Raw genomic sequence first — 21,547 nt, 5'->3', positions numbered from 1 at the left:
CATTTTCTTTTTAAAAATCAATTGTATGTCCTTTGTATTTTGTGTAAAATGTGTGTTTGATGGACTCAGAAATACAGATGAGTCAAGCATTGTGTGTTCATAATGTGGGAACATTATGTGTTCCTTTATGTGGGAACTTTTATTCCAATTGAACCAGTAACTTCCCAGGTATGAAAAGCTTCAGGTAAAGTCAATTTTCTTTGGGTAAAAGTCAATTCTTTTGTAAACATTAAGGTGTGGATATATCTTCTGCCTTAAAACTTTCATAAATGTAATAAATGTTTAACTTCCTCAAATGGTTTGTGAAGCTGAAATACTTATATGTAGGATTTGGTCCATCCTGAAATTAGGCAGTTTACTTACTTACAGAGTTCCAAACCTAAAACTCATGTTTTTAAGATTTTAAAACTGAAGTGATACTTAATTTTACCTACAATTTTATGTAGGGCCACTTTGATACACACAGTGTTCACTGTGTTTTGGACATTAGAAAAGAAATCTCTCTAGTCATTAATGTTCTGACTCATGTTAGGGAATGACAGTGAGTGCCCATCACCCAGTATTCTGGCCGATATTTACAGAGGAAAGCATGTGCCCTCTATGTGTGTTGAGCAATCTTTATTCTTAACTGAGGCTTTAGACGGCTTATAGGATAGTTAACTAAGAAATGTTTAACAGGATCTGCTAAAATGTTACAGAATAAGTTGATAGAGTGTGTGTGATCTGTCACAGGGGGTCACGGCCAAGTAGCATTTGAAGCTATTCCTTCTGCAAAGGTATGTTGGGGCTTCAGGTACTATGCTAAGTACTAGGGATATAAAGCTAATAAAACTTTGCCCTCCCTGGGAGGGCTCACAGTTTAGTGTGTTTGTTTAAAACAGCAGGGGAGGGTGTCAGTAAGCATGCTGAGATCCAGGGGTCAGAACCTGAGTCTGGGGATGGCATTGCCTCCTAGACCCCTGGGAGAGGGAGCAGGAGAAGGGAGCCCGAGGTCCTGCCCCTTATTCAGGCTCCTGTAGCTCCTACAGCAAAGGTGACTCTCACAACAACTGGAAGGATCCAGGGCTGACCTTGGAGCCCAGGACGTGGGTGAAAAGACAAGCTCACCTCTGCAGGAACCTGAGGGACCTTCGTGCCTGATGACATTAGTGCATTTCCCATCATTGGGAACAGTGCAAGTTACCAGGGACTGAGTTGGCCCTGTGTCAAGGAGCACTCTGCCTCCCTGACAGTCGAGCCACAACCTCATCCTGCCCTGGGGGCAAATCCTTGTGACCTTCATGCCTCCTGACTGTAAACTGTTAATGTTGATCCTTTGGAAATACTCAATGTGTTGGGTGTGATTAAACTAAAGAAGGATTAAGGTGAGTTTCTCTTTTGTTTAAACTTCAGCTTGTATTCTTATTAAGGGAAGGGACTGAAAATGTAAAAATCCAAGGGGGCCAGGAGCATGTTGTGGTCCCAGAAATGATGTTGCAACACGGGTTGGGTCCACCATAGGTACCCTGAGTCAGTCTCCTGTCAGGGTCTGGACTGGAGATGGGCCACTTAAATCACCTCTGGTAGACAGTAACGGACTCTGAGAGTCTGGGAGGCACAGGGAGCAAGCTATGGTGGGTGCTGTGGAGCCAGCCACCCACCCTTCTCTCAGGCTTTTTGAACCTGCCCTTCAGACTGTCCCCAGCCAGTGATCAAAGTAGCTGACAGTTCAGCCTTCAAAGAGGAGGTGTTCCTTTTAACACCCATTTGCCATCTTGCAAAATCTTTATCATGAAACCTGCCTCCTTGTGTATAAGACACATCCCAGTTCAGAAAGGCTCAGCCCTCAGTGTGGTCCTCTGCAGGAGAGAAGCATCTGACAGCCCGGGCCAGCCAAGCAGGCACAAAGGAGAAAGAGAAGCGGATTAAGAGTGGATGAATCCTCGTTGTGTGACTTCTCTGCGCAAGCTTCTTCCTTGACCTCAGAGGATAAACTTTGCTCTGCCTACCTGGCAGGGTGGCAGTATGAGTCCAGAGAGACACTGCCCTTCAGAGAGATGTTGTGGAGCTGGTGACCAAGTCACACCTGGGCTCAGGTTTTATATTTGCCATTTATGTGGATGTCCCTCTGGCAAGTGACTCACTTTCTGTGTGCCTCAGCTTCTTCATTTGTAAAGTAGGGATAATAGTATCTACTTATATATGGTGTTCTCAGATCAACGTTGTAATTTATGAAAAGAGAAGTGCCAGACCACATGCGGAACCTCAAGAAATGGGAGCTGTTTTACAAGTTGTTATCAGGAGGATAGTACACTTGAGCCTTGAACACGCTGGGGTTAGGGGTGCCAGCGTCCCTGGTAATAGAAAATCTGTGTATGATTTTTGACTCCCCCAGCTCTTGAGCTGTCCCTCAGTGTCCCTCAGTGTCCCAGTGTCCCTACAGGGCATTGGTTTCAGGACCCTCATGGATACAAAAATCCACAGACGCTCAAGTCCCCACATACAATGTGGAGATCAGTGCAGACAGTTGGCTAACTCCCGACTCCTATCAAACACAGGTCAGGTATTTAGTGAAAGAAATTAGTGAGTAAGTTGAAACCCATGTTCCTCCTGGATTAGCTGTATCATTATTCTTACAACTGCCTTTGTTACCATCACCATAGACACTGTGGGGAAAGCCCATTGGAACCTGTGGAGCCTGTGGAAGGATGTTGTTACTATGTAATGTCTAGGTTGTCCTAATGAAGTTCATAATTGCCCAGGACTTACTGCAGAACAGCTACCCAGAGCTTTTGCACTGCCTGTCATATAAACAACTCTGATTGGCTTCCTGCAAAGTGGCATGAGAACCACCCCGCCTGCTGCAGAAGCAAAATCCATTTCCGCGTGAAACAAGAAAGAAGTCCTCCTGATTTCTGCTGTAATGGGTCAGTGTTAACTTGTACTTGAAGCTACACACAACAGAGTGCACATGTGCAGAGTTAAGTGCCACAGGCCCCACGTGGGCACATTTACACACGATTTTCTGTGCCTTCCTGTGTTCTAGTGAGACATTTCTGGCTTCTCATACATGGGGCCCTCCCACTCTTCCTTCGTGGCTTCAGTGATTGACGTGGTGGTGAGTTAGCACAGTCATTCCCTCACCTCATCTAGCATTCCTTAAGGGCCCACAAGCCAGCTACCAAACCTATGTGCGGTCACACCCATTTGAGAGGAGCTTCCGTAGAGCCTGGGAGAGGGAGAAGGGCACCAGCACTGCCCAGTTGGAGACATGGAAGACAGAGCCCTAAGGCCAAGGGACAGAGCCCAACACCTAATGCTTCTAACCTGCACTCACAGACTTGTGGCGGGAGTCAACTTTGCTAGGACTTGAGTTTGGCTTAGGAATGGGTCTAGAAGACTGACATAGTCCATGTCCTTAGGGAGCTCACAGCCCAGTGACAGGGATTCTGTTGACCAGAGTCTATGCAGGCTCTCCTGAACTTTCCAAGGAGGCCTCCACTTTGGGGCTTCCATGTTTGTCTCTGCAATCTCCAGTTCTAGCAAGAATCCTGCTGAGCTGGTTGAGCTGGATTCACTGATCCTCCATATGTGATTATTCTCCATTTCTAACTGATTTCCTCACCCCCTTCTTCCCCAGGTAATCTCTGACCCTACTGGCTTGCCTTCAGAAACATCCATCTGGCTTGTTTTACCACAATCCCCTGATCCAAATGTTTCCTTAGTGATTTTGCACCCACTGACCCCATCTGCTCCTCCCGGTAAAGTTCCCACTTGCCCACACTGTGCTCAGAGTTGAGCTTGGGTCTGTTCCAAAGTCTTTTTTCTCCTATTTTACTCCTGAATAAAGCCTGTTCTTATCACTTTACTGTCTAGCTCTGGTTTTTCTTTGAGGCTAAATGAAACATACACACTGGTGAATACCTAGTTTAATTCCAAGTAGAATTAAAATTGGGGTAAAATATGAAGGGTTTCAAAAAGAGTGAACAATGTTGGTCAGCAAAGAGGCAAGTGATGACACCTGAGAAAGCCTGGAGCTGGAAACAGCGAAAGTAGGTGTTGGGGTACAAAGTAGGGCTTCCACTGAGGGGTGATGTGAGATGCAGCCAGAGGGTGGAGGAAGCTGATGGGGTCTTGGACTCAGGTGACATTGAAGAGCTGAGGCGTGTCCGTGACAGCCAAGGAGGCATGAGGCTCTCCGTGTGCACACCAAGCACAGAAGCCTGGGTGAGAGAAATGTTATAACCTGTTCAGGTTGCTGGGGAGAAACAGGACCAGCCAGAGGGCTGTTGTAGTAGTGGAAAATCATTCAGTCTATGGATTTTGTAGATTAAAGAGGAAATCATGTAGGAATTGAGAAGAAGGAGCAATGAGCGCAGATGGATGAGATGGAGAAAGATGCATGAGAGACCAGATCCATCTAGCAGCCCAAAATGACACTCACCCCAACTACTTTGTTAAAATAAAAATGCATTGGAATTCCATCTTCCTAAGTCCTAAGACTTCCTAAGTCTTTCACCCTACCATCCCCTATCTCCATCAGCAAAATATTGATAATTGTTGATTATAGCCAAGATTCAGAAAAAGCAAATATATTAGATTTAATATGACATTGGTTTTGCTCTCTAATTTATTAAAATCAGGACTCATGCAGGGCAGCTGAGTGTATGTTCTGGAGATATCCATCAGCACATTTCATGTCCCATAGGCATCCCTGTGGCCAAAGGGTTTTCTACTTCACTTTAAAAATTGTAGTCTAAAAATCAGCACCCTGCATAGTGTAAACTGTTTTCATATATAACTCAGTACCTTCCCTTTTGCCTTCCCTTCCATAAGTAAAACAGTTCTAATTTATTTCTCTTTCCTTCTGTGGACAAAAACTATTTTTTTCTTGCTATAAAAGAAAGAATTCTAATTTGCTGCCGTGGAATCAGCTGAAGATAGACCTGGAACTTCAGAGTGGAGGTTACAGAGTGAAGTTCAGCTGACCTCACATTGCAAATTAAGCTGCAGTCCTCTTAAACTGCCAGCAATGATCGATTCTGCAACTGTGCTTGAAGGACATTGGGATGGCATTGGGCAGGGTGGAGGGGTTTTCACAAAAGCACTGAGTCCCTTGCTCCTGCTGCCATCCTGTGTAACGGGGCTGACTCTTGCCTGTCCCTTCAATTAGTCACATTCTGGCTCCCACTCTAGTATCATCAGAAGTTGCCCCAAGGTGGTGACAGTTTGTATTTCTTGGCTTGTTTGACAGCGGGCTGGGGGGAAGGAGGATAAAGCCAAAGGAATTGCTATTAAGACATAATGTTAAAATGTTCTCAGGTGAGATCTATGTGTGTGTAGTCAGAGGTGGGTTGAATTCCAAGATACATCTGTGAGGGTGGATATTATTTTTCTTTTCATTTAAGGTCATTTTGTCTGGAGCTCCCTCTTTCCCTAGGCCAGTAATGGTTTTACTCATAAAGTGACCCAATGTGTAGAGTAAAAGTCTTGAAGGGGGGGAAGCAGAAGCCAGCAAACCTCAGAGTAGTTGAAGGCTTTCCTGAGCTGGTTACATATACCATAGTCTAAATGTCTCAAATACAGTGGAATCTGGCAAAGAGTTCTGGTTTCTTCCCCAGGAAGTTCTCAGTTATTGTGAGCTCCTGGAGAAGGCAGAGACCTGCCCAATTTTCTTTCTCTGTCTTTTCATCCTCCCACATCGAGGCATGTGCTGGCCTGTAGAACCAGTCACAGCACACAGTAGGGTGAGTAGGATTAAGGGCAGAATAAAAACCATACATGTGTACATGTGTTAGTTCCCATGCCCCAGTCATGAGTGTGATTTGGTTGTAAACTGCCCCACGTGTCATGGAAGGTGAGGGACTTGGGGGACTCTTGGAGCAGTGCCCTGTGGGGACCTGCTACCTGTACCCCTACCCTCCCTACAAAGACACCCGGAACAGACTCTCTCTCCCTTTAGTAGTCAGCATGTTGGACAAGTGAAGTGAAGCCCACATGACTTAAAAGCAAGGTGCCATGCCTTGTTGTAGTTCAGAGGCATGGATTTGGTCATAGTACCTCCACATTTACATCAGAACTATCACAACTGGGAGGATTGGTGGGCCATCGGCAGGAGGGGCCTGAGCCTCCTGATGCACCCAGTTAACAGCACAATATGAATGAAACCTGGTCTCCCAGGGCGCTGAGCTCCTGCTGGACCTGTGCACTCACTGGAACCCTTGCTGAGTTAGAACCTCCCTCCTGCCAGCCACTCAGAGGGCTGAGAGCTGCTCTCTCTTGTTTATGTTTTACCTCCCACACGGGAAATTTAGTCCTTAACAAGAAAACGTAAGAAAAACAGATGATGTAAAAAATAATAGATTTATATGCAAAAATAAATTGTTTCTGGAAACTGAAGTCCAGGGCACAGCTGTCTATAGGCTGGGGCTTCAGAGCTCTGGCCTTCTTCCACTTGACCTCTGAGCCTATTCAAATTCAATTATTTTCTCCCTCCAAACTTCAAATAAAGCTTGATTTGGATGTGCTGCCCTTACTGAATGGGATTCTATAGCCTGTCCTCCCACCATGGAATGGCAGCATTTGAAAGGCCACTGTCTAAGTCTGTGGGGCATATTAAGGTCAAACGGCAGTTCTGTCTCAGCATCTGTGGGGATGACCTCAGCACCACGTGGCATGGAGCCCTTCACAGGCCTCCTCGCAGCATGTGCTCCTTGCTGGTCTAGCTCGTCGTTAGCATGTCTTCTCCAAGAGTCTCTGCCACATTCCTCTCTCCACTGGCTAGAAAAATCTGGATTCTCTCAGAATCTTAGATTTCTCTTTCCCCATGCACCGAGTTGAAGCAAACTGGGAGGAAGAGAAAAAAAAAGAAAAGAAGCAGGATTCCCCCAAAATTGTGAATCTCAGAGACCCATTTTCCCAGGTGCTTCCAAGAGATGTGTTTGTTTGTTTGTTTGTTTTCACAGTATTTTAGGAGCTTATGCCCCAGAGACATGTTTTCTCTCCACTTTTTAGGAGCTGATGTCCGAGGCATGGCTGCAGCTTCAGGGCAGCAGCAGAGCCAGGAGAAGAGAGGGAAGGGTCATCAGCAGTCCCCCACTCTGGCTCCAACAGGACCCTTGTCCAGTCCTCTTTGTGTCATTCCCCTCCTGCCCATGGAGCAGTGCTGAGACTCAGGACCTTTAGGACAGAGCTGAGATCAAGGTGGGGATACCAATCAGTTCACCACTTTGCTGGTCAGTCCTCAAGTGCTGACTTCTGTCCTCAGTCTGCCCCTGCTGCTTCCTTTTGGAATCTGCAGATACTGGCTTTTCTATGCTGTCCTGAGCTCGAGGTTGTCATCAGTGTGGGGATGGCCGGTGGTGGACCTGCTCCATCCTGGTGGCTCCAGAATGACGTGTTCCCTTTATTCAAGAAGGAGAGAGGAGAGGAAGAAAGTGAGCCTGGATAACAAGTAGACTTTCTTTAGAAATAAATGGACAGTGTTTCTTTACTCACAGGCTTTTGAAGTGCTATAACGTTTTGCACACGTTACTTTTATTTTATTCTTCTCTCTTGACATCCTTCCTGAAGAAGGTGAACAGAGTTCACTGTACACATATGGGGACAAGAGGCTGGGTGTGCTGTCCCAGGTTCTGAGATGCATAGAGTTTGTGCTGTTCTGCATTTCCAAGACACTCTGGCCATGCAGTTCAGATCTGGCAGGAGGCAGGACAAGCTCTGAGTGGCTCCAACAGGGCCTTCCTGACACTACCTGTCCCTCTATCCTACATGCTGTTTGTCTGTGCTCATTGCCAGCAGAATGCAGAGGGTTAGCTGGCCTCCAGGGCCTTTGGTGGAGTGACACATTGGAGAAGCCCTGGGTCCCTGAGTCACTATGTGGAGAGGATGAATTGCAGTGGTTCCCCTGATGTGAACTAGAGAGTTCACTGAGCTCTGACCATGAAAAGTCTATATGACAGTGTGACATAATTACCCTAACTGACCGTCTTTGATGGGCAATTAGAATTCTCCCTGCTAGACCACTGAGTAAGTGTTGGACTTCAATGGGTCACTTTGTGTCTCTCATCTCATTCAACCCCCTGCTGAAAGGCACATTGATGTCACCCACCAGCATCACCTTTCCCTTCCTGCAGTCCAGTTGGAAGATAAAGTGGAGTCATCTCTGGTAGGAAGAGCCTATGAAGACAAGGTATATTATTACCATAATTTGGAGAACCATCCTGCCAACTACACAGAGAAACATTATGAATCATCCCTTACCTTTGACAGAGCAGGAATATCATCTATGCAGTTGGGATGTGCAGATCATTAAAAAGCACAGGCTCCCTCGATGGTGCATCCTTCCCTCTGATGACCTTGCGTCCCTGAGTAGCATCACTCATGGCACCGTGACTGTGAGAGCCACTGGACCAACCAAGGCCATCAAGAAGGTCTTTTACATCCTAGGTTAATTTTGTTCCTGGGTATTTTATTTTTATTTTTTGATGCAATTGTAAATAGGACTGTACTCTTAATTTTTTATTCCAATAGTTCATTATTAGTGTATAAAAATACAACTGATTTCTGGATATTTATTTTGTATCCTGCTATTTTACTGAATTCATTTATATGTTCTCATAATTTTTTATGAAATCTTTAGGCATGTCATCAGCAAACAGTGACAGCTTTGTTTCTTCTTTCCAATTTGAGTGCCTTTTGTTTCTTCTTCTTCTCTGCTTGCCGTGGCTAGCACTTCCAGTACTGTGTCAATTAACACTTGTGAAAAACAACATTCCTGTCTTGTTCCCAGTGTTAAGTAAAACAGTTTCAGTTTTTGCCCATTGACTGTGATGTTGGCTGTGAGTATCTCCTATGCAGCTTTTTTTATGTTGAGATATGTTCCCTCTATTTTTGCCTTGCTGAGAGCTGTTATCATAAATGGGTGCTACATTTCATCAAATGCTTTTCCTGTGTTTGTTAATATGATCATGTGATTTTTATTCTTCCTTTTGTTTACAATATAATGTACCACATTTTATTGATTTGCAGATATTGTACCAACCTTCCATCCCTTGAATAAATCCCATTTGATTGTGGTGTATGATCTTTTTAGTGTATTGCTAGATCCGGTTTGCTAATATTTTGTTGAGGATTTTAGCATCTCTGTTCATCAGCGATATTGGCCTATAATTTTCTTTCTTTCTAGTATCTTTATTTGGAATAAAGGTTTTGAAATTAGGATAATGCTGGCTCCAGAAAATGAGCTTGTGAGTCTCCCCTCCTCTTGAATTTTTTTTTAGGGGAGTTAGAGAAGGATATTTTTTGTTCATATTTAAGTTTTTGGAAAAATTCACCTGAGGATATATCTGGCCCAGGTCTTTTGCTTGTTGGGAGTGTTTTGATTACTTCTTCAATTTCATTGGTTGTAATCAGTCTATTCAGACTTTCTGATTCTTACTGATTAAGTTTAAAAGATGGTATGTGTCTAGGAATTTATCTACTTTATCCAGATTCTCCAATTTGTTGGCATATTGTTCATATTATTTCCTTTCTTCTGCTCATTTTGAGCTTTGTTTTTTGTTCTTTTTCTTGTCCTGTCTTTTTAATTTTTATTTGACTTTTGAGGGAGAGGAAGGGAGAAAGAGAAACATCAGTTTGTTTTTCCACTTACTTATGCATTTATTGGTTGATTCTTGTATGTGCCCTGACTGGGGATTGAACCTGCAGCTTTGGCACATTGGAATGATGCTCTAACCACCTGAGCTGCCCAGCCAGGACTTCTAGTTCCTTGAAGTGTAAAGTTACATTGTTTATTTGAGATTTTTCTTGTTTCTTGAGGTAAGTTTTGAATGCTATGAATTTCCCTCTTAGGACTGCTTGCTCTGTGTTCTGTAAGTTTTGGGTCATTGTGTTTCATTTGCTTCCAGGTATCTTCTGATTTCTTCCATGGTCTCATTGTTAACCAATTCATTGTTTAATAACGTGTTATTTAGCTTCTGTGTCTTTGCGTGTTTCTCAGGTTTTTTTTTTATGATTGATTTCTACTTTCTTACCATTACAGTCAGAAAAGATGATCCACATGGTTTTAATCTTCTTAAATTTATTGATACTTGTTTTGTGTCCTAACATGTGGTCTATTCTAGAAAATATTCCATGTGCACTTAAAAAAATAATGTGTATTCTGCTGCTCAAAATGAAATGTTCTGAAGATATCAATTAAATCAATCTGATCAAATGCTCCATTTAAGTCCACCGTTGTTTTGTTCTTTCTGTCTGGAAGACATATCCACTTATGTGAAAGCAGTGTTAAATTCCCCTACCATGACTGCATAACTGTTGATCTCTCCCTGTATGTGTGTCAGGATTTGCTTTACGTACTTAGGTGCTCTTATGTTGGGTGCATAAATGTTTACAGAAGATATTGTCTTGTTGGATTGTCCTCTTTATCATTATATAGTGTCCTTCTTTGTCTCTTATTATAGCCTGTGTTTTAAAGTCAGTTTTGTCAGATAAAGTATTTCTACCCCAGTTTTTTTTACCCCTCTGCATGAAATATTTTTTCCATCACTGTACTTTTTTTTGGTCTCTTTAGCTACATTTCTTTCTTTTTTCCATCTTTTTACTTTTAGTTTGTGTGGATCTTTCATTATGAGATGGGTCTCTTGTAGACAGAATATATGTGGGGTTGGTTTTCTTATCCACTCAGATGTCCTGTGTTTTTTCATTGGATCATTTAGGCCTTTTACATTTAGTGATTATTGACAGGTACCTACTTATTGATGTTTTATTCTTTTAACTATATTCCCTGTTTTTCTCCTCCTCCTTCTTGTTCTTTTTCTAAAGTATCCTTAGCAGTTCTTGTAATACTAATTTAGTGGTAATTAACTTTTTAAGTTCTTTCTTGTATGGGAAACTCTTTATTTCTCCTTCTTTTTTCAATGATAGCCTTGCTGGGAAGAGTAGTCTTGTTTGTATGTGTTTTTGCTTTTTGTCGCTTTGAATATTTTGTGCTAATTCCTTGTCCTGTAAAGTGTTTCTGCTAATAAATCAGTTGAACAACATATGGGAGATCCACTGTAGGTAACTATCTTTCTCTTGCTGGTTTTAAGATCCTCTCTTTGTCTTGAACCTTTGTCACTTTAATTATGGTGTGTCTTGGTGTGGGCCTCTTTGTGTTCCTTTCATTTGGGACTCTGCACTTCCTGGACTTGTCTTTTTCCTTCACCAGGTTAGGGAAGTTTTCAGCAGGTTCTCAATTCCTTGCCTTTTCCCTTCTCGTGCTAGTACCCCTATGATGTGGACGTTGTTATAATTTATGTTGTTCCTAAGATCCCACAAGCCGTCCTTTTTCTTAAATTCTCATTTTTCTGTTTTGTTTCTACTTCATCTTTCAAATCACTGATTCTACCTTCTGCTTCCTCCAACTGACCCTTTTTATTCCTGTAGTGTATTCTTCATTTCAGATAGTGTATCCTTCATTTCTGACTTTGTGGTTGTTGTGCCCTTGCTCATGCTTACTCTTTGTTCTCACTGATTTACCCATTCTCCCTGAGTTCTTTGAGCATCCTTCTAACCATCAATTTTAACTCTGTATCTGGTGGATTGCTGGCCTGTCCTTTATTCTGCTTATTTTCTGGAGATGTCTCCTGTTTTTTCATTTGGGGCATGTTTATTTGTGTCCTCTTTTAGCATTTGTTTTGTTTGTTTCTGTGTATTAGGTAGATCTACTCTGACTTCCAGCTTTGGTAGGGTGGCCTTATATTTTAGGTGTCCTGTGGTGCAGGTCCTTATCACCTGAGCTGGGGGCTCCAGGATTGTACCATGTGTGGGTTCTGTGGGACCTCCTGTTGGAACTGAGTCTTGATTGCCATGGGTTGTTCATGTGTGTTGTCAACTGTAGGTGGGGTGATTGTGACGACCACCCTATATGAACAGCTGTGCAGGTGCTGACTGCAGGGAGCAGAATTTCCCTTCACAGGGTCCGGTGCCTGCCACAGTCTCCCGTTGGATGTGCTGTTCTGGAGCTGACGGGATGCTGCTGTGCTGTGTCTGAGGCTGGCTGCAAGGTATGTTCATTCTGGGGCTTCCTGGAGGGACTCTAGTGCTGACCTGTATCAGATGCTGCATGTGACTGACCTGGGCAACCAGTTTGTAGCTACAAAGCAGCCCATAGTGTGTGGCTGCCTGTACAGGGCCCGGTTGAGCACAGGGAGGACCAAGCAGCACACTTGGGGTAGCTTTTACAATGAATGGACCCAGGGACAGGTCAGCAAAGGTCCCAAGGTACCCCAAGATCCTCCTCTGCCAGCCTCCACATACCAGCTGCATCCTAGGCTCAGTCACTAAAAGAGTGTCTTGTGGTACAGGAGCTGTGTGAGGTAGGTTCTTGGTGATTTACCAGGGAGGGGCGGGTAGTGTTCACCAGATTGATGCAGTTTAAAGCTTGGTGTCAGTGCTGGGTCTCAGGCCACTCAGCAAATGTCCCAGGATATACCAGGTGTAGCCTCCACCTGCTTGGGTGTTCATGCACCTTTGAGTAGTGTACAGTGGACCCAGACCTGGCTTTTGTTGTTAAGAGTGGCATGAAATACTCAAAACAGGCAACATTCCAGGGCTTAAGGCGACCAGGATCCATAGTCTGGAATCAGGCATGAGCGCTCAAGGGCTCCGCAGAGGGTGTGTGGTCTGTCAGTGGTCAGGGAGCTGCTTCCTGCTGAGGGCGATTCATGGGGCCCCTGGGACATGGTGGGGAGAGACAGCATGGCCAGTCATGCAGCTGTGGTCCCGTCACTGTGTCATGACAAGTTAGTTCCCTCATGTGCGGCTGATTCTAGCAGCTGTCTTCCTCCGTTTCCTTCCTAAGAGAACTGCAGTTGTGTTGAGACGTCCAGCCAGGCGCATGTTTCCTGGCTGCCCAGGTGGAGCTCTCCCAGCTGTCGCCCCCACAGCGTGGGGAACCAGACTGGCAGAGTGCAGGGGAGGGGAGAGGGGAGAAAAAGTTCCTGGGGGGAGGGGCGACTTAAAATGCTATCATAATGTTCAAGACTTTTTTCTATTAATTTTTTGTCTGTGTCTGCTCCCACACTAGAACTAAGCAGCCATAGTGAATACTTAACATGCTCACAAGGGAGCAGAGCTCTGCCTTGCACCAGCGCCTGATGCCACCTGACCTGAGACGGAAGAAATGGAGGAGTGAGGAAGACACTCCTCCCCCATCAGTGTGACACGCCCCGGCCGTGATTCTGCCTGGCAGCTGACTTCTGCTGGAGCTGTTAAGGCTTTTACACACAAGAATGATGTAATCTGATTTAGAGTTTTTAGAGCTCATTATGACATTTAGTTTTTATTTTAAATAATTTAAAATGTATGTCAATTGGAGTTAACACTCAATATTAGTTTCCGGTGTACAGCGCAGTGGTTAGACATCATATGTTATAGCTGACTAGTGATCTGCTCAGTAAGTCTAGTTCGGGGTCTCTTTTAAAAGAGTATTAATGCTATTCATGAGGGCTCCACCCTCATGATCTAATATTATTGAAGACACACACATTTTACTTACTTTTAATAATGTATTGGGCGGACAGTGTTTTCTAACATTATACAGGTTTCAGGCGTACGATCCTATAATGCATCATCCGTATATTGTATTACGCGTTTTCCGCCCCAGGTCAGGTCTCCTGCCATCACCATTGATCCCCCTGTGCCCACCTCTACCTCCCCCCACCCCTCCCCTCTGGAGATCACTCTGTGACTTGACACCTGAGTGATGTTTGAGATGTGTCTGGAGAGCACAGGCAGGAGTTAAACCTGTAATTTTTGACCCGTGTGCCCCCGCAGGCACCCTGGTGGGCGGCAGGGATACTGAAAGCCTGCAACACCTGACCATTTATTCAGGGGCACTGGCCCCTCTCCGAGGCTCCTGTCTGTGTTACTGTCTTTTAAATTTTGTTTTCCTTTCTCTTTTCTCAGATGTTTCTTTCTAATGAATCAATGATTACATTTCCTAAGTTCAGAAATGGCCAATAGGCCACAGAAAGAACATTCTTTGACCTCTCTTTGAAACCATGCTGGCATTTTTTCATTTCACACCCTAAGGGAAAAGAAGACAGTGGCCCCTGACAGCAAAGTCAGGAATTGCATGTTTTGAAGTTGGCGGGGTGCTACAGTGTGTCTTGGCACACCAATTGAAAATTGCTCATTTGGGCAGATGACGAGGGTGAGGTGTGGTTCAGGTACAGAGAGTGGGGGGCACACAGCCAGGAGGCAGGGGAGGTGGGGACCAGGGGCCAGAGTGCAGGCCCATCAGAGGCCCATCAGTGGGTGGCCAGGGCAGGAGCACAGAAGACCCGGCAGAGGGGAAGGGGGGCAATCCACAGAGAGGGAAGCACAGGGGGAGAGGAGAGGGGACCTTGGGAGGGGCAGAGCAAAAGGGACAGGGGACTCTGAGATAAGGGAAGAATGGGGAGACAGGGGACCCTGGGAAGGGGACAGAGCAGGGGGACAGGGGACCCTCCATGGGACCACTGTGGAGCAGGCTGAATACCTTGTCATCTGACCTTCTTTCCCTATCCCTCCTACCCTGCCCCCTACATGAAGGGTCCCCTGTATCCCCTCCCACCCCCATGGAGGGTCCCCTGTATCCCATCCCATCCTCCCACCATGGAGGGTCCTGTGTCCTCACTCCCCTCCCCCCTCCATGGATAGGCCCTGTGTCCTCTGCCCTCCCCCCACCACGGGGGATTCCTGTCCCTTCTCTCCTGCCCTACCCTCCTCAATGGACTGTTCCCTGTTCCCTCTGTCTTCCCCTTACCATGGAGGGTGCCCTGTCCCCCTTCCACTCTGCCCTCCGTAGAGAATTCCCTGCCCCCCAAGTGCCCCCTCTGGGGGCTCCCTTTCCGGGCTCGCTCTCTTTCGTGGAGGGCCCCCTGTCCACTGGCCCTGTCCCCTCAATAGAGGGTCTCCTGTCCCAATGCCCTGTTCCTCCATAGAGGGTTCCCTGTACCCCTGCCCTGCCCCTGTCATGGAGGGTCCCCTGTCCCCCTTCCCTGTCCCCTCCATGGAAGGTCCCCTGTATCCTCTGCCCCACCCTTTCCATGGAAGGTTCCCTGTCCCCTCTACCCACTTTCTCCCATGGAGTGTCTTTTGTTTTTCTGCCCCTTCCCATCACTCTCAGACCCCTTAGCAGTTGAGCTCTGGTGTCCTGTCCTCACGTCTCCTGCCTCCGGGCTGCGTGCAGCGCCCACTGTCTGTACCCAAAGCACGTTTCCCACCCTCTTCATCTGTCTAAGCTTTGCCTGTGCTCTCAGGGCACATGTCAAATATTCCAAATGTCAAATCACAAAGTGAACTCTAAAAAATATAAAGCAGATCTACTCATTCTCCTGTCTAAAAGTCCTACTGGTTCTGACAGCATTGTCAGCCCACCCGAGGGCCCTTTATCCTCCCTGTCTGCCCTGTCCTGCACCCCAAAGGCCTTGCTGTCTCCATCCTGGGGGCTCCTGCTGTTCCTTTGGAGGAGGCTTCCCCAGTTCTCCATGTGGCCAGCTCTGTCTGAACAGCCAAGTCTGAGTTTCAATATGACCACAACTGGGGGAGCCTTTCCTGAGTCTGCTTGAGAATCACTCTGCTGAGACCTCAACCTGGCATTGTGGGGTATCACATGGCAACAGGTCGCAGAGGTAAGACAGGTCACAGAGGTAACCTGGTGGTTAGCCCAGGTTGTTCAGGTGGGCCGAGGTGACCAGGTATTCCTGCAAGTGGGAAGTGAGAGGGAAGGTGGACCAGAGATGAAGTGGGTGGGACTCAAGATGAGTTGCTGGCTTTCGGGATGGAGGAAGGGACCATGGTCCAAGGTTTCCAGGGGCCCCAGGAAGCTGGGAGTGGCTTTAGCAAGGACACAGAAGGGAACTGTCCCATAAGGAGTGGATTCTGCCAGCACCCCTTGACGAGGGGACAGGGCCTCCTGGAGCCTCTGGAGAAGACCAGAGCCTGGTGAACCTGCCTCAGCTTTCTGACCCACAGCAGCTGCAACAGCACACTCTGTCTGAGGCCACTCTGGTCCACTCTGTCTGAGATCATGTATCGGGGCAGCAGCAGAGAACCAGTATCGTCCCTGTCATTCCCCAAGCACATCCCTTAATTCTGTTTTCTTCCTGACTCAGTATCTCCTGAAATAAGGAGTTGTGTTATTCACCTGCCTGTCTCCCAGCCCCTCTCAGCACCAGATCATGGCCTGTGAAGGCCCCACCCCTGAGACCCAGGGAGGGCCACAGAGCAGTGGATGGCACACACACTCTGATTCCATAAAATTTTATATTTCTGGTAAAACTGATTCATAAAATAGATACACATGATTCTTCACCCTCTTTAAGACATCCCAAGTAAATAAATTTACAAATTTAAAAAAATCTTTATTTTTTTGTCCAAACCTGTGTCTCAGTTTTTGGTTCAGAAATGCAGCTGCAGCTCATGAGCTGCCTCATGGAGGGAGGGGTCCTGCCTGCCCACCAGCTTCACACTGGGTCAGATTTGTCTGCTGTCCCTTGTCCCCCACAGGTCAGCCCTTGGGCTTCTTCTGTTCAGTGGGCCCGAGGTGCTCCTGACACCTCGTCTCATGTTCACCTGCCAGGCATTGCTTGTGGTGGGGCTGGGGGACTCCCATCCTGGGGCTGTGACGACCCTGGTGACCTTAGCTTTCCAGTGCTCTTAGTTTGTTTCTGACTTAGGGACCAGGAATTGCAGCCATTGGAAGTGGGGGCAGCTCAGATGCCGTTTGCTCACTGATGCTGGGCTGATGGGGGAGCAAGTGGTATGGGCGGCCCTCCTGAAACCCCCTACTCACTCACCTGCTGGTAGATGGCCACTCTCCTGGACATCAGCTCCACTCATGGTTCCCTTTGAAGATCCCAGGGACAGGGTCAGGGACAGAGTGATGTTGGGTGTCTGGCGGGTCTCCTGGGATTAAGAAAGCAGATGCTGTGGAATCAGGAGAGGCTGACCAGACCACCCACAGGGGAGTGCTCCTTCTCCCTGGGCAGTGCCTCCTGCCAGGAAACACCAGCAAGTCCAAGGCAGTTCTGCAGAGGGACAGGTTTTCCTTCCAAAGATGAGGTTATAAAACTAAGAAGCAGTGTGCACTCTGTTGGGAAAACCCAAATAAAACCATTCTGCAGAATTTGTCTGTTTTGTGAGCTCTGCACCATGTGAGCCTGTACAGGAAGTGGGAATGATGGACACAGTGGCAGATGTCAGGCCTAAAACGGTCCGTTTTCCTCACTGATGGTTCACCCGCTACTACAGAGGCCCAAATACCCACCAAGGCCAGCAGCTGTCGGGGGCCCTGTGGTGTGGGCAGGGCCCAGTCACTCACTCCCCTGACTGTGGCAGAAAGGCACTGGAACAAGACTCTGCAACTGAGGGACCTGAGGGCTGCTGGCCCCGGAAAGACAGGAGAGGATGCCCTGTGTGCCCTCTGTGGTGAGTTTGTTTCTTTTATGTGGCTGGACCTGGCTGAGTGGAGGCCACATGCCCTCAGCTGTCCTCACATCACTGAGCAGCTCTCAGCGACTGGTGCACTGAGCTCAGACCAGGCAGCCCACAGAGCCACTTCAGACACAGTTATCAAAAATGAGTCGGGCTTTGTTTCAGATAAATCACCTCCCAGACAGCAACCTAGTGACTGGGCCCTCATTTCCTCCCCAGGCTGTTGACAATAGACACTGATTTTCTGTTCAAAGCAAGGACTTCAGTGAAATTAAGAGTCATCCCTCTGGGAGAATAATATTGCAATCTCATCAAACTCATCTCTAGCACAAATCAAGCATTTTATTTCTAATGCTCTCTGTACCTTGGGCATCTCTTAGTTCCCTTTCTATCTGTCCCATTATGCCCTTACATCAGGCTGTGACTGCCACAAGTCCTGTGTATGGCCTGCAGAAACTCCCTCTGGCCTGCACAACCTCCCTCTCAAATGCACAGCTTCTTTGTTGACAAGAGACCGCATAGCAATGTAGGTGGGTAGCATTGGCCCATTTTACAGATAGAGAATTTCAATACATGTACGTAGTTTGGCCCAGCTGGGGTCTTTAGATGGCAGTGGAAGAAGCAGGAGGAAACTTTGTTCTTCTTTTCCAAATCTTTGACATCTGGACATACCAGTGTCCCCTTTCCCTCCTTCTGCCATCCCTTAGAATTGACACCATGTGCAGTCAGGACCTTGCCTGTCTTGTGCCATGGACAGCACTGGCCCTCTGAGTCCCAGGCCCTTCATACTCCTTGCTGAGAGGGTGGCATGAAGGAATGGATTTGTCATCCATCCCCACTGCCTGAGCCCCTTTAATTCCTAATATACAGATAATAGAATACTGGTAGAGGAGAGTCACGTTTAGGTGGGAACAAGTTCAGAGCAGGTTGCAGGTGGGGAGGCAGAGGGAGAAGATGCAGTTGCCATGGTGATACTGCTTCCATGAAAGTGCTGGGCTCTGGAACATGGGGCTCCTTCATTACAGAGGGCAGGGGCCTCCTCTCTGCAGCCCTCTGTTTCTTGGGCACAGAGCATGACACACCTACACTGGATGCTGGGCATCTGGCACATTACTTCTCATGGAGATTTGGTTTCTTTACCTGTAAAACCAGGCTGGCAGCCCGCTAACCTCAGGACCACTGTGATGAAATGATGTGTGTGAAGCTTCTACTCTTATCTCTGTTGCAGTGTCCAGTCTTCCACTGCACAGCAGGCCTTTAGGGCGGGGCAGCACCTGTGGCACAGGTGGGAGGAAGGCAGGAGGGGTAGGGAATAGAATGCTCCAGAAACACTTTCCCTCTTCTCCCTTTGCCTAGGAATACAGTGATAGTTTCTGCTGCTAAGTCAGTTTTAGAATCCTTTGTGTTTCTTGCCCTTGCCCAGGGCAAATCTTACTTAGCCTTTCTTGTCTAGACATCTGCATAGAACTCTCCACATTGTCTGGGCATTTCTGTGACTCCAAGTCAGCATCTGGGGTGAGGGAGGGTAAACCCCAGCCACTGGGAGCAGCTCTCTGGTTTTGCCCAACTCATTGGAGATCAGATTCACACGCCTCTTCTTACTTTGCAATTCTTTTTAAGGAATGTGATGTCATAACTTTTGTGCCTTGCATTTGCTGGATGTAAGCTGACAGTGCACCTGTGACAATGCTTCTTGTCCTGTAGTTCCATTCGCTCGAGCTCCCAGCCCTCCCTGTCTCTGAAGACTCGGCGATGGCCCAGACCCTGTGGTACCCCAGGCTTGGCTCCCTTGGGCATTTTTGACAAAACAGGTATTCTTTGGTATTCATGTGGATTCTGTAGCTGAACGAGGAGACTGTACTTAGAAAATATTTTTGGTGTAAGAAAATGATATTTTGGAGACATTTTAGTTTTCCTGAAGGTTTCCGACTAAAGACTAAGGATGTAGGAACAGCTCTCCTCATGCTAGAAATTATTTTTGGTCCGGCCTGTTAATTTCCACTTCTAATTTGTGCAGATATTATAATCTTCTTGTAGTTAACCCAAACATAAACTGACCCCTCTTCCTAGTGGGGATTCTGGCTGCAAGGATGGCTGCCTCTCCCAGTTTCCAGTTTTGCATTTTATCATCCTACATCCCTTAGTCTCCTCCCTCTTCCTTCCTCCCTCTTCCCTCCCCATCTCTGACTCTCAGATTAGAAACATGTTACTGGTACTTTTTACCAATTACTTGCCAACTACTTAATAATTATATTTTTAACTTAACTTCTGTAATTATATTGTTCCTTCTGGGTCTTCAGTGGGTGATGCTGTGATAAAGGGGAGATCTGTGAGGCTGGATGGATGTCCCAGGCCTCTTGCTGATGGACTGAGAGGGAAGGTTTGCAGCCCTGGGTTTTGTAGGTTTTCAAGACACAGGCCCTAATGAATGATTCTCCCTTAAATGTGGTTATGGGGGTTTTGGCACTGGGGACAAGCTAATTTTGTCTGTAAGCCTGCTTTCTCCAAGCAGTGCTGCTGCTGTGGGCTTCAGTAGCTGTTGCGCGTGGGTCACCGGCCAGCAGTGACCACGGAACGCTGTGGATGGCTCGACGATAAACACGTGAGAAAAAACAACACATGCACAGAGACAGACTAGTTTCTGTGGGGAAGTAGGGACGAAATGGCCACCCCCCCAGTGGGGAGCGCGCTGATTTACCATCCATACCTGCTTTTATTGGGCTCATTTTGCATAATAATTCAGGTAAAGTACAGTACTCATTAGGGGGAAGTAAGGAACCATAGAAAACAAAGAACTCTGCCAGTCTATTGAGTTGGGGGGTCAAAGAGCTGTAAGACTGAGGAACAAAATAACTTCCTCCTAAGACCCTTCTCATTCAACTGAGAGCATTCTAAACAAAGGAGGTTTCACAGTAATTTACATGTTCTTTCTTAGGCCTGATCACCCCGGGGAATCCGTGCTTCTCAGTACAGAGCTGCACCACCCTGTCATTGTTTCAGGCTTAGGTGGAACAAGGGAACTAAGGCAACCGAGAGATAAGGAGATTTTCTTCCAGACGCTGAGAACTCAGGCTATGTCAAAGCTGAGGAGCGAGGGTCCATCACCCCCTTTTGCTGCAGCCCCCCAAGTCCTTCTTTTGGGGGGGCCTCCCAAAGTGATCGTGCCTGTCTTAGGTCGCTCCCCCCGTGGGGAATCTTACCCGTCTTTGGCTAACCAACTAAGCTTTTTGGGGTTCAGTTATGAATAAAGCAGCAGAGGCAGCATTCCTGCCAGGAAGATAAGCTTTTGTCTCCTTGCTGGCTCACGGTTCCAAGGGCGTTCCCTTAGCCTTAGCTAGGCGGGGGTTTCAGCCTCTGATACCAGTCAGGGCGGTTCCCAACATCTCCCCCTTTTTTAGTTTTTAAAATCAATTGTGGTTGTTAAGCCTGTGAAACCTACTTTTGCTGTTTTCAAATGCAAATCAGAAGAAAAGCAACATCTACGTACATCATAAGGCAATAATAGAAACATAAAGCAGAAACTAAATTCTATGGGTTGTGAATACCTAAATTTCTAAATTCAGTGCAAGAAAACATATTAAGGGAAAAACAAAAGTAATAGGTCTGGTTACATTTCAATCTTTGAGAGAAATTACATAGATATCAGGAAAGGCAAATCACATGGCAGTTTGAGCATAATGCAAGCCTGACTTCTTACGAGAGGATTTCTTAACAGGTGCAGTTCTGCACACCGACTCATCACCTACTTTCTTACATGGGTGTTGAGTTTTAATTTTACGCCTGCCAGAGTGGTTTCTCATACCTTCTCCCTTGTTTTCAGTTAGGACTGCTAAGTGGCTACTTGCTGGTCTCTGATACGACCCTGGGAAAACAATTTGCAAATACACCGAAGTACACAAATCAATATCACAATCAGTAAACAACCGGCAGCTCCAAAAACCCAAATTCTCAAATTAATTCCATCAAACCATGTTTTAGGATTCAGCCAATTAATATTTTCATTAAGGGCTCGAAAAATGTCCTGTTTGGTTAAATGTTGAATGTCCTGCAGCTGCTGATGTAACTCCAACTGCAATTTATCAATTTGTCCTTTTAAGTTAGTGGA

The 21,547-nt window shown here is 46.4% G+C and overlaps 1 long non-coding RNA gene across 2 annotated transcripts; it reads left to right on the top strand.

Moving 5' to 3' along the window:
* Positions 1–949: 949 nt before the first annotated feature.
* LOC123811864 lies at positions 950–3,842 on the top strand. Of its 2 annotated transcripts, XR_006784450.1 has the most exons (4): positions 950–1,364; positions 2,742–2,906; positions 3,026–3,097; positions 3,620–3,842. It is a non-coding gene; the product is annotated as an uncharacterized LOC123811864 (long non-coding RNA). The 2 variants fall into 2 exon arrangements; XR_006784449.1 differs by lacking the exon at positions 950–1,364 and having other exon boundaries at positions 1,863–2,906.
* The last annotated feature ends 17,705 nt before the right edge of the window (positions 3,843–21,547 follow it).

This window comes from Phyllostomus hastatus, unplaced genomic scaffold (assembly GCF_019186645.2).
Source record: "Phyllostomus hastatus isolate PE091 unplaced genomic scaffold, TTU_PhHast_1.1 phas_scaffold_78, whole genome shotgun sequence".
In the NCBI taxonomy this organism is placed as follows: Eukaryota; Metazoa; Chordata; class Mammalia; order Chiroptera; family Phyllostomidae; genus Phyllostomus; species Phyllostomus hastatus.
The sequence above is the reverse complement of the archived record's forward strand: the minus strand, read 5'-3'. Positions and strand labels throughout refer to the sequence as shown.